The following is a 7989-nucleotide window of genomic DNA, read 5'->3' on the forward strand; positions in this document are numbered from 1 at the left end:
ATGACTGTGAAGTCTGTACAGCAAACCTTTATTCTTGAGGGCAGTCTCCCATCTATTAGCGGAAGCTGCCTGGATCTGTAACAGCTTTATCATCTCATAAACCAGATTACCTCACTCAGAGCATGGTGGAGGTCTCTCTTGAGAGGTTTCTCTTTTGAGGAGGCCCACCTTAAGCAAAAGGTAATTTCCAGCAGAATCAATGTGATCCCAGACTTTAACAGCTTACAAAGTTAATGAGCTCAGAGAAGTGGATGTACCATTAAAAAGTATAGTAAATGAATGAATAAGTAAATAAAACCCAGCTGGCCTTGAATACTTAAGCTTTTGGCAATGTCAAGACTGGAAGATCTGACTGTTATAATGTAAAAGGCAAATGTGTTTTTACATTTCTTCTCTGATGATTGGGCAATAATCTCGTCTCAGTTCTGCTGATAAAGAACTTGCTTCTGGCTGTAGTGGGCTCAGATTGCTCCTAAGGTGCTTAGGTAGCACTAGGTGGCACGTGGAGAAGTTTAGATGACTTGAGAAAGATGCCCTGGTTTCTTACAAAATTAGTTCAGGTGAAACTTCCTGTGTATCAGTTTCTGCCCATTGCCTCTTGTCCTATTACTTGGCACCACAACTGCAATAAAAAATACATTGAACAGACTTATTTTTGCAGGACTAATACAGTTGTAATTGTTGATAAATGTTTCTATTAGAAGTGAATGTGTCATTTTTTTGGTTCTAACAGTGACTAATTTACTTTCTTCCAAGCTCATCATGTAGGAATTTTAAAATCACAGTTGAGAAATGAAAGCTAAAAACATTCTAGTAGACTTTTCTGGTACTTATTTTTATACCGGTTACTTATATGCACAGTTTAAAATGGTAAGTGAAGAGCTGTATGTGTTCCACCGGCAAAATAGTCCTAGTGAGCTGCTTGGGTAGGTTCTGAATAGAAATGATAGCTCTGATCCTGCATCCTCTCTGCTGTGTCATGTCTCCATCAGCCTGCATTCACATCCCTGTTGGGCTGTATTAGTATCGACAGTGTGTTAAATCTGCTGCACTACCTGCTTTCTTGCTTAGCATCTTTACAGGATTTGGGACTACTTCAGTACTCCAGGAAAATTAAGTGTGTCAGCGTTAAATATGTACAAGTGCTTCTCTCTTTTGCAAGTTCAGCATTCCTTACTCTTACAGTATATGAATTCTGACAGTTAGCCGTGATTTTATCTTCCAATCTGCTGGTGAAAACCATGCTTAGGTACTGCTCTGTAGTCAATTCTGTGGTGTCCATACATGGAATCTATTCTTTAGTATTCAACAGAAATAAACCCTACTTGGTTAAAATATAATTTTCTACAAAATTTGTGTGTCTTCACATTAGCTAATAAATATATTAGCCCCTGAAAATCTGTGTCATAGAAAGCTCTTAAATGTTAAATTTGAGAAGACTGTGTTGTTTTCTCATTAAGTTAGACCACATGGACACAATGTAGAACAGGATAGTGCAGGATTTGCTATGGAGCAGGGAGTGCCTTTGAACTGTTTAAGCTATCTCTACATCTTCTTAGAGCTTGGGGTGCTTGAGGACAGCAGATGCCTCTGTTGCACTTGTGGCAGTTCAGTACCTGCACCTGCTTCTTCTCCCAGTGCTCAACAGAGATAAGCTGCCTTAAGAAAAATACAAATTGTTCTATTTTTTAAAAAAGCAACCAACCAACCCCCCACCAAAAGCACCACTACCACTATTGAAGAAACCCTAGTAGGGGGTGCTCCAGCAATTACGATCATATCTAAGCAGAAATAAAAATATGGAAGAAGGAAAAAGAAAAGAAAGATACTATGTGTGGCACTCCTAGCTTTGAAAATATTTCTGGATATAAATTCTCCATCTCCTTTGGCCTTGTTGACAAGGTGCTGTGCTCTGCTTTGATGAGGGCTTTATGGATGGGACAGTGGATGCAGGAACAGTGAGATGGTATTAGGTTGCCCTCTTCAGTTGTGACAAAGTAGGTTGACTTCTGCAAAATTTTCAGTTTGTTGTTGCTTTTTGTACAGCATCTCAAATTCTTTTTTCTGAATGAAGAAAATATTTTTTGTCATTTTGAAACTGTCACAAGTAAACTAGACAAAATATATAGCTGAAGATATCTTCTCTTACACGTGTGGTAACTTAAAAAGTCTTTGTGTGTGCGCAATCAGATTGAAAGCCAATGCTCCTCTTGCACAGGATAAAAATTAAGTCATTTGTGAGAGGCATTTTGGTGAGGCAGAATCGTGTTCTTCTCGTGTCTCTCTTCTGCATCTTTGCACAAGACACTATGCTACGTCAGAATTACTGGGAATAAATTGACCCTTCACATCTCTGCTTTGTTTCCACAGAAATGACAGGATAGTCAGGTTTAATTCTGAACAGTGTTTCTTGTGAAAGGAGGAATTGGTCATTTGGGCAGAAAAAATGCTGTAGTGCAGAGAAAGGACAGATACTCCAGACAAGGTAAAACCTCTCCACTTAAAAAGGGGAAAGCAGAATGTTTTGTGGCTCACTGGCCAAAGCTATATTCCAGTTGTCCAAGAGAATGCAAGAGATGAGACAGTGAAAAAATTAATAGAGAGAGGTTGCACACAGTATTTCCAGGCTGGTTTAAATTAGTGTTTTATTCCATGGTGTAGCCTGATGAAGGTCATTGCCTGTACTGAGCACTAGCTGCAACTATCAACATCAATAACAATCAAGAGTGCTTGCTGCTTCTTGGGATCTGACCCTCTCCACTTTACACAGACTGGCGTTCTAACATTGACCACTGGACCATTGAAAATGTTTGTCTAACCCCTGAGTAATAGGTTTAAATAATGAGCAGATACAAATATATCTCTTTATACATCTGTTATATATGTAATTATTTTTTTAATGCAACCTTTTAATTTTTCCCCCTGCATATGTTAAATGCTTTAGTTACATTAAAATACAATTTTAAGTAGCCCTTGGTGCAATTTCAGAAAGGGAAGCAAACAATTTGACAGTGAGGAAGAAAGGACTAAGCCATGAGTACAGCTGAGATGCCAGCCAAAGGATGTTTTTGGATGGAGGTAGTAGGAAAGAAAGGGAAGGTGGTAGGAGAACCACATTAAAGAGAATGACAGAAAGTCGCTCAAGCTTGTGAAATCTGACCTCATTCAGGGAAAAAAATACCTCAATATCTGATTCAAAGTATTCCATTGACTTTCCTGGTCTTTGTATTGGCTGTTCTCTGAAATGCCTGTTTACCCTGGGATTTTCCTTTCTGTGGTTCAGAGGAGAAACAAAGATCCCTGGGAGGTTTAATTTATGATTAAATATAAAATAGAGCAGTCAGTTTAATAATGGAACAAATGTTTGGTCACAGTTTCACAGGAGGGTTTCCATAGTCCCTAGAAGAGTAAGCCACAGGTTCACAGGAGGGTTTCCATAGTCCCTAGAAGAGTAAGCCACAGGCACACCCAACTCTTTTTCTCTCTCCTGCCTCTACCTGAGATTCACAAGGAAATAAAAGTTAAAAAAATAAATAAAAATAAAAAATCTGTGCATGAAGGGCAGTCTGGACCTGTGAAATGTTCTCACCTACCCCTTGAGCTGGGTATTCAAAGCACCAAAACTTTGCGTATTTATTTTTGTTTGCCATGAAAAATACCTAAGGCTTTTTTTTGAGAGACCAGATTCTGAAATGAAATGAAACTTTTAAAACTTACCAGTGAAAAACCAATGATTCTGTATCTGAATTTACTCTGAGTTGCAGCCACTGATTTTTCTAGTGTTTGGGTCAACTTCCTAAATGGGAATTTTGCCACAGAGTGCATGCCTGCTGTATGCACCACAATGTGTCCTCAGGTGCAGCTTTGCCTTTCAGTTCTCATAAAGAGCTTACAGGAGATGTGGTGTAGTGCTGTGCAAAGCAGCCTTTCCACTATGAACAGAATTTGTAATTGACATATCTATGAAATATTAAATAAGCCATTAGTGTCTCTGAGCAGGTTAACCACATGAGCCCTTCAATCTGTGCTGGATTGTGTCTCTGTGGTAACATATTAGGCTCTGGCTTATTGAGAGTAAAGAAGCCTAAAGGAGAATTAACTGGAGACAGTGTATCAAGAAGCCAATGCTCAAGTGGATAAATACAAAAACCAGACTTAATACAGCAATTACATAAACAATTTCAACATTCTTACATTGAACTTTGAAATGAACAAAAAGCCATATGCAGTGATAGCCATTTGGTGATACTAAATATGGAGATTTCAGGAATGGTGACATGAAAATGGAATTCTGGCAATGAAACTGAACTAAAGAAAAATTATATTTTCATGTACATGGGTCAAAAGGGTTGTTCCCTATATATAACGGGTTATAAGATGCCTATGTGAAACCATGGAATGGAAGTAGGATCGAAAAAAGGGAGAGATGAGCACACGCTCCCAAAATTCTAGACTTAACTCACTGGACATCGCTGTAGGAATGTCACTCTTGGGTGACACTTATGGTCCCTTCCTCACAAAGTCCTGAGGAGGACTTTGAATGACAGTGATGTTCATATACCATTGTGGTCCATATCTGAACTGCATCTTTGTCAGGGAATATTTGGCAGGGTGGCTTCTCTGAGGTGTTAGTTCACTGAAGGCCGTGTTAGTTACATTGAGCTGACAGTATGAAAATCATCACTGCAGCCTCTAATAGATACAGACTCATGCTGTTTCTTAAATACAAGGGGAATAACATAATCAAGGAAATACCAGGGCATGATCTGGGGCTACTTTTCAGCTGGTTTGATCCCTACAGTTTGTGTGTGCCAAAGCTGGATTGTTCCTGGATTGGTTGGTTGCATGCAGAGAATAATGTGAAATGACATTTTTCTGCCAAGGCTGAGATCATTGCTATCAGTGTCATAGTGGTCTCCTGCACTTGTGTGCCTGCTTACCCTCTGAACAAGTGCCAATGTTTGAACAAATAAGTCAGAAGGATTCAGAAATGGAAGAAGAAGAGAGACAATAGGTAGTAATATTCATAACAGTGCTGGATAATACCACTGTTAAGAAAGAAACATTAAATGAAGGACTAAATAAAAAATTAAAGGAAAAGAAGAAAAAAATGTGAACATGAAATATAAGGCAGTGTTTTTCTCATCTAAACCAGCCAAGAGTCTGTTCAAAGGACCACAGGCAGTTTCTTGACATATTTTTTAATTGAGAAATAGAAAAATTTAAAGTAAGACCTGATAGCCATATGGTTTTATGGGACCATTAGTCTGGGATTTATGTAGGAAAATTTCTTGCTTATGGGTAACATCAACAGACTCAGCTTATAAATAACTTCTCAGGACCTACATGTGTATTAAGGTCACTTCAGATAAATTTGTGTAATCATTATCAAACCTAAAATTCAGATCTGTGGGGTTTGGGTGTGAATGGCACTGCTGGTAGTACCAAATTCTAACCTACTTATTATATAACTTCTCATTAAAAATCCAAACATGTCAGATTATCTTTCAGGACCCACATGCTACTCATTTGAGATAGGGGAGCAAGGCAGAAGAATATGGAATATGGATCTGACTGTTTAGATAACATACTTTGGAAAAGTACAGAGAGGCACTGGGAGAACAGAAGTGCTGTCCTAAGGAAGTGAATGCAAAAGCTTCTTTCTACCAGAAAACTATATTTAGATATTTTTGCCTGCAAGGGAACCCCCTCTGTTTAATCCTTCACCAGCTGGACCCTGTGATTTCTCAGCAAGGCTGGCAAAGCACAGCATTGCACCAGTCACATCTGTCAGTCACAGCACGTATGGGACTGTACCTGCCTCGGTCTGTGGGAGCTCTGCAGTCAGCTCAGATGGGTTTGGCATTTGTCTGGCATTGCAAAATCCCTTCACAGATGCTGAACATTAGGTGAACACTGACACAAGAGTCTAAAGCATCTACAAATCCTAATGTGAAAGCAAAATTGTCTTCATGTTTTTTGTTGTTAGTCACATTAATGATACCATACAATGAACTTCTCTAAGGTCATTAGAAATAAAAATTTAGGAAAAAATGTAATTTTCACTTTCTAAATATTTCCACATAAATTATTAATAAGGAAATAAATGTATTTTGGTAGAAACAACTCCAGAAGACTGTTAGTGCTGAGAAAAAAAATCTATATTTATTTATTAGTACTTTATGGGCTTTCAGAGCTATGTGTTACTGATATTCTCAATGTTAGGAATGGATGTACTTGTCCTGGTTTAATACCAGGCTCCTTCATTAACCAAAGAACATGTATATAATTAAAATAAATTCCTGTTGATTCTCCTGTCTGTGCTTCTGTTGAACATTTGAATGCACTAATGAAATAGAGATAAAATACATGTGATCCAGCAATAATATTATTATCTACAGTAATGCTAATATGTACAAAGTCGATTTGAATTCTGTTTCACTCAGCTAAATAAGATGAAGAAAATCTTTGGTTTTCCACTAGGTGTCAGTCAATCTATTTCTTTGGTTAAATAGGCTCTGCACAAGAAATCTGAGAGCAAAAAGCTGATGCCAAGCTGCTACAAAAATAGTTATATTTTTTGTGAATACCATACAGAGGTATTTTGAAAGAATGAGACCAAATCAATGACTTTTTAATTGTGCCTCTATATTTTTCTGTTTGCTTTACAGTTTCCATTTAACAGCAGTCAAGAAAACTGCCACAAACTCCAGCCCTGATACTGCTCCAGGGAAACAGGGAGGAAGGAAGGAAGAGAAGGTGCAGTCTGGCCCTGACTGTGGGGACTCTGCTTGGTTATTTCATGTCGGTCCTGAGCCAGCAGAAGCAGGATTTGAACCTTTCAAGGGGAGGAGTGCCCAAGACAGCAGAATCCAACAACTTTCAAGAAAGCTCCAAAGCATCAAGCCTTTGAACTGCCATTGCACCGAAAGGAAATGGCTGCTTTCCCAGTTCAAGGCATGATAAGGCCCTTGGGAAAGGTCTTGCAGGAAGAGTGCAGAAACCTCTGTGCAGGGAAAGAGAAGGCAAGATAGATGCAGGGAGAGGAGTGTGCCAGTATGTATTTGAAAAGGGAAACCAGACATAACTCTGCTAATGGTAGCCTTGGCCCCACGTTGCTGGTCATAATGGCAATTGAAGGTTCCCAACCTCTTCCTTTGTCAGGCCTGGCCAGACTGCAGCTGCTGTGGGAAGGCAGCACCCAAAGAACATATGGGAAAGGAAAGGTCAGAAAAGTGATGGTGCAGAGCAAAACATTTGCCAGCTGGACAAAGTGAGCCAGGTGCTGCTGCTTAAAGTACAAGAAGAAAGAAGGCAAGCATCTTCAATCCAGCTTCATAGAAACAAAGAGCTCATCTCTTGTGTGTCCAAGCTGCAGCTCTCAGTCTAGCGCTTCACATACACTCCTGCTCTGAACAGGCTGCACTCACATGGACTATGGCTTCTTAGGCTGTCTCCTGCATCCTGGGTAGTTGTGTAAAGCTGGACTGTTAATCCCTGAGGCTCTGTAAAATCATTACTCTCAGAGCTGCAAGGGTCCTTCTCTACCCAGCCACATAAAGACTGGCAGGATACCTATGGGAACAGTGATCTGAGGTCAGACCAAGGGGCTGTGGTACAAATGTCCAAGGTATCTGCTAAAAGAGAGCAGCAGTTTTCTGACTCCAATTCAGTTTATGTCCCTGGTCCACCAGGGAAAGAGTTAAAGACTAATTGTGCTCATGTAAGATGAAGCCCTCACTGGAGGAATTGGTAAGCAATTCCATAGGGACAGCAGGGGAGCAGGGCTGTCTCTCCAGTCTGCCCAGAGAGCCAGTTGGTTTTGCTTTGTGTCTGTGGCTGCTGGTTTGTGTGATCTGGGAGTTCAGAAACTCCCAGTGTGGAATTTTATTGTCCAGCCTGTATTTTCTACACTGACACCAGAGTATCCTGTCATCTGTGTGGTATTGCAAGTTACTGCTCTCATGTGCTGGGCTGCCTCATTTCACT

General features: G+C 39.8%; 1 protein-coding gene across 1 annotated transcript in view; it reads left to right on the forward strand.

Moving 5' to 3' along the window:
- TRMT9B (tRNA methyltransferase 9B (putative)) overlaps window positions 1–7519 on the forward strand; it is a 122590-nt gene extending 115071 nt beyond the window's left edge. Inside the window, exon 5 of the transcript XR_015772824.1 lies at window positions 6672–7519. The gene's annotated coding sequence lies outside the window, so the exon portion shown is untranslated. The remainder of the gene's footprint in view (window positions 1–6671) is intronic.
- The last annotated feature ends 470 nt before the right edge of the window (window positions 7520–7989 follow it).

This window comes from Pseudopodoces humilis, chromosome 6, assembly GCF_049639895.1.
Source record: "Pseudopodoces humilis isolate 2021_Gansu_Grassland_sample_001 chromosome 6, ASM4963989v1, whole genome shotgun sequence".
Classification (NCBI taxonomy): domain Eukaryota; kingdom Metazoa; phylum Chordata; class Aves; order Passeriformes; family Paridae; genus Pseudopodoces; species Pseudopodoces humilis.